The sequence below is a fragment of the Brassica oleracea genome, unplaced genomic scaffold, assembly GCF_000695525.1.
Source record: "Brassica oleracea var. oleracea cultivar TO1000 unplaced genomic scaffold, BOL UnpScaffold00861, whole genome shotgun sequence".
NCBI lineage: Eukaryota > Viridiplantae > Streptophyta > Magnoliopsida > Brassicales > Brassicaceae > Brassica > Brassica oleracea.
The window spans coordinates 26,605-32,353 of NW_013617485.1; positions in this window are offsets into that span (position 1 = coordinate 26,605).

Genomic DNA, 5,749 nt, shown 5'->3' on the forward strand with positions numbered 1-5,749 from the left:
CTTGCAGCAAGTTGATGTAGTGACTTCATATTGATATGGTCCACTGAATAATGAAAGTACTAGAGGGTATTGAGCTGAAAGTACAACAAATTCTCGAGAACAATATTGATAATCATCAAAGTATATGATCTGAATATCCTAGGAACCTCTGGATACAATTTCCCAAACAGTTGAATATCTCAAGAAAGAGTTTGAGATGAAAGATCTTGGAAAACAAAGTTTTGTTTGGGATTACAGCTTGAGTACATTAACAATGAAATCCTTGTGCATCAAATAGTATATACAGAAAAATGGTACTCAAGAGATTTAATATGGACCAGTCTCACCCATTATCTAGTACATGGGCGTGAGATCACTTGTTTTGGACACTGGTCCATTCAGTCCAAAGGTGGACGATGCAGAAGTCCATTTAGTCTTGAGATGGACGATGCAGAAGTCTTGTTTTAGACACTGATCTGATTGGTCCATAAGAAGGACGATGAAGAAGCCTCTGATTTTGGTTTATTTTATACTAACCAGCCCAAAGAGGGGTTATTTAGTTTTGTTGATTTGTTTTAGGTTATGTTTTACACTTGGTGGTACACGCATATCACAGCAACATCATCCAAGATTTCGTGTGTGTGTATTTGAGGTCGATGACTCAATATGTTCGATCAGATTGTGGCATGGCCGATGGTAAAGAAGAACCAACTATCATGTTCGAGGACGAAGCTTATTCTGCCCAAGATCTTCATCACCCACGGATTGCAAAAAATTGGAGAGATCCAAGGGACCTTCATTAATGTCCAAATCAGGGGGAGTAATGTGTGTTATACTCTTTTTTCTTCATCATGGTTTTGTCCCAATTGGGTTTTCCTGGTAAGTGAGTTTTTCTGGTAAGGTTTTAATGAGGCAACATTAAAGCACATTACAAGCAATAAATGGTTATGGCATCCAAGGGAGAGTGTTATGAACCAGATTGTGGATGGCTCATAACCAAGAGATTATGATTTGTAATCTTTCAATTTATCTATGACGGTGTAATCTCCTATATAAAGAACATATGAATAAAGATATACTTTTACATTACTTTTATAACATCAGCTAATTACAACATAAAAGTATGTTGGTCTTTTACCAAAAAATATTCTTTTTATTAAAATAAATTAAGTGGAGTAATAATAATACTAAAAATAACCAGTAAAGCATACCATATAGATTTTATCTTTATGGGTTAATTTTTAAATTTCTTGATAAAATTATTTATATAGAAATAAAAAGAGAAGTAACTGGTGCAAAAGTTATGTTAGGATCCGATGATCGTATCATCTCCCCCAACCAGTCTTTTTTTAACAATGTTTTATTATTCAAATTTAAGATGGCGTAGAAATCTATATCCAAATAGAATAAATAACAAACACTAAATTTCTATGAAAAACTCGTACAGTCTTAGTCAAAGTGTCTTATGTCCGGTTCCGCGCCTTTGGTATATATGTGATCTTAAAAATCCTGCAATCTTCCTTGTAGTGTTGATATATCCGCCAATTATATTGAAAAACTATGCCATTATGCTGGGTTCTGAATCAATGAAATTACATTCTTGCGGTTAGTCCCAAAATGTTGACAAGTTGAAAATTGTATTTTGAATCTAAAGTCCATGATCCATCTACCAAACAGATACGCTGCAAGCATAAGACATGTGTACTGGTTTACCAGGTGTTCTTTTTCTGAGCTTTTTGAGTTCGCATCAAACCATGGATCACTTTGAGCATGTCTTATTAGCTCTAACGGATCTCTTGAGATTTCACTAAACAATTTATCATTAAAAGTTTTATAAAGATACCAGATTATTCATGGATACGAATCTCTCTCTAACTCTAGATTTTCTATTTCATTATTTCTCTAGAATAAATAATCCAAATTAGAAAAAATACTTGATATAGGAACGATGATGTCAAAGCGAGAGCCCAAGTTTGTAATGCATGTGGGCATTCAAAAATTACATGATTGATTGATTCATCAGATTCTGCACATCTAAGGAATTGATTATCACATTGCATATGACGACGTGTTGAGCTCTTAATGACTGCTAAGTATCCAGAAGCCATCTGCCATACTAGATGACACATTTTTGTGGAGCATTGATTTTTCAAGCGAATGCTTGAAACTTTGTGATACTAGACTTTGATACCATTACCTCAGGTTCATGGCGGAGGATATTCCTTGCAACCCAATAACATGATTTCACCGTATACAGTCAACTTTTTGTGTAGCTCCAACTGTACTAGTCATCTCTGTTTGATTGGTTTAAGGCCAAAATTTCAATTAACGGTATATCCTCTTGAACTACCAAATTTTCCGCCATTTCAACATTACACACTTCTGGCAAGCCATGGATTACGTCACTCACTGTCATATGTGGATGAACTACTGGCACAGAGGGTCGAGCTGGTCTAACAGGAATCATAGGGATCAAAGGGTCTTCCCATACTCGTATCTGGAAACCCAAGTGTACCTTATGTATGATCCCCAAGGATAGAGATGTCAAAATCAGTTATACCTCATGAGCTGGATCAGCTCATCTCGATTATTTATGAGTACGAGTTCTATTTTTTAGGTTCATTTAATAAATGATTTTAGTGAGTGAGTTTAAATTAGATCACGAGTTATATGAACGATCTTTAATGAACGATCTTTAATGAACGCCGAATTAATAGTATTTGGGCCGGAGCAATGAACTTATCTGAAGTGGCTCATTTTGTACCAACTCATGAGCTTAGTCATTTTTATACTTAAAATGATATATATATATATATATTGGATACTTCTATTTTCTTATGTAAAAAATATAATTAATATCTTAATCATATTTATCTTGTAGAATTAAAATGTAAAAATAAAAAAATTAGATATACGTAGGAAATTAAAAAATATATATTTATATCACTCATCATCTCATATATATATCTTTAAATTAAAATGTAAAACAAAATATTCCTAAGAGATAATTTCTATATTACTCGTAATTTTACATTAATATTTATATTTAGTATTTAATATTAATGTTTTGGACTTTTTAATATTTAAATTTCGAATTATATTATAGAACTTATTTTAATATTTTATTTTATAAATATTTTTATGATATTATTTTTATATTAGATCACGAGTTAACTCGTTTAACTCACGATCAGATGATCTGAGTTCGAATTTACATATTGAAGCTCATATTTTTCATGAGCTGAGCTAGCTCATGAAAAATTCAAACGCACTATGAACTAAGTTGAGTTGAGCGAGTTAAACTCATTTTGACATGCCTACCTAAGGACAATAAAGTCCTAGCTGCCATTGAACTCTTTCATACATAAGAAGCACTCTCAGCTGCTGGTGCACGCAAAGACGAGCATAATCGATGGTACCTTCCGCGTATAACTCTCGCGGGAAAAGAATCTAGAAATTGTATTAATCTTCATAGTTGTTTTGATAGTAATGCCAGATTGAATTCATGAATTAATCTGAAACTGATCATACCCCCTTCTTCTTTTGGACAAAACAATTTCTCTCACTATGTCCAATGCATTTTTCGTTTGGATTGGTTCGAGCTCCAATAGAATGTTCAATGGCACTTGCTAATTTTTCGAAAGTTTCCAATGAGAAAAAAAATTAGAGAAGACATAAATTGGCAGAGCTAAAACTATAGCCTTTATAAGGTACAAATTTTTTTAAGATTCCAAAATCAAAAATATGTTTACTAACGATAAATCTAAACTCTAAATTAAAATGGAAAAAATGTCCATTACTTTTATATTATATAAATAGTATTCTTTTAAAAATGAGGTAAAATTGTGCTATTAATTCTTGTTAGCTTGGTCCCTTATACTTTTTTGGTTGTGATTATATTGATTCGATATATTATTTATTTTAGAATGATTTGATTGCGCACAAAAATGGAAAACAAAAAAACAAAACACAAAAATAAAAACTGATTATCTTAGTAAGAAAAATAGTGGAGAAAAAGTTTGAAAAAGTATGTTTTGAAAAATTAAATTATATTTTAATTTCTCTTAGATTTTTATTTTATTTTATTGTACTATATAAAAAATTATGTAAATTAAAAAAAACAATTTCAGATTTTCCTTAGGTCTCTCTGAGCCTAAGCACCGCACTGCAAAAGTATTATAAATATTTATAATGGTTAGTTTGTGTAATAGCCAAATTTGGAGATAAAATTAAGAATATATCATTGATTTTCACATAATTAGATCTCATAGCATTTGTCCAATTTTTTCCCGGTTTTATCCCTTTTTAAGCCGGTTCCAGTTACACAAGAGAAAAAGAATCAATATTAAAATGTATGGTGATATTGATTACCACATCGACAATAAAAATTAATATGACATAACAAACTGAATGGTATAGAATAAACTAAACAGAATAGTATATATACTGAAATTATCAAATATCAGATTATATTAGAAAAGTATACTGTGTATACATGCTCAACATCTACAACTGTTTTTAATGTTCATATGTATCTTATAGATAGTGAACAACAATAAAATAAAACTATAGTTCACTATAAAATAAAACTATAAGCATGTAAACATAACTCTTTGATTATATATGAACATTGAAAATAATAAGACTAAACCCAAAACACTAATCATTAAACCCTAAAAGAAAAATATAAACTCTAGCCAGAATATCAAAATATGCACATAATACATAATATGAAGTATTATTAAAATAGAATAGTAACAAACGAAATAACATGCATTGGGGCTTAGGGTTAGGGCTTCTGCGGCGACTCTAATGGCGATTCTCCAGATCGCAAGCTTCCTTTGAAGTTTTGATCTTCATCTGCTCGACACGTTCTTTGGCGTGTGGATCACCTGGCTATACGGAGTCCTCAGCGTACGCTGTATCTCGATCGCTCTTATCTGGAGTATTTCCCACGGCATCAAAGCAGATCTGTTCATCGTCGACCTCTCTCGGTCTGATCACGAGTTCACTTGATCTCCACGTTCATTGACGTGTGGTTACTGATCGATCGACTACATCCCTGCCCCTATCCATTCGATCCTTTCGAATCCGATTGTCTCCGCTCTCAGTTCCGCTACTCCGCTTGGCTCTGGTTAACGAGTGGCATCTTCACGGGTTGTTAAGTCAGGTTGAGGCTACTACTTGTTTTGGTCCGATCTTACGTCACGGTCTGAACCTCTCTGTTTCTACCGATCGTTTTAAAGCAGGATTACTACAGCTCGGGCCCTCATATGGGGTCCTCGTACCGTTCAAAATCAACTCATATGGCTAATATTAAGGGCAAGGGAATCCTCTGTGAGGATGATGATGAACCGATTAAGTTAACTGATCATGATGTCTCTCAAAACATTAATGAATTCAAGCTCTCTCTGATCGGCAAGATCCTTAACCCGAAAAAACAAAGTGTGGAGAAAATTATCCAGAAAATGCGGTTCAATGGGGCATGGAGGAACGCATCACTGCAAATGATTTGGGAAATGGAAAGTTTCTACTCAACTTTACCACCGAAGATGAGCTAAACTCTGTTCTTCGACAGGGTCCGTTTCACTTTAACTTCTGTATGTTTGTGCTGGTTTGATGGGAACCCATCGTCCATGATGACTATCCTTGGATAATACCATTCTGGACTCGACTGATTGGTGTTCCCTTACATCTATGGACCGAGAACAACCTGAGGGAAATAGGTTCCCGTCTGGGGCATGTTCATCAGGACACAATAGAGCTGATT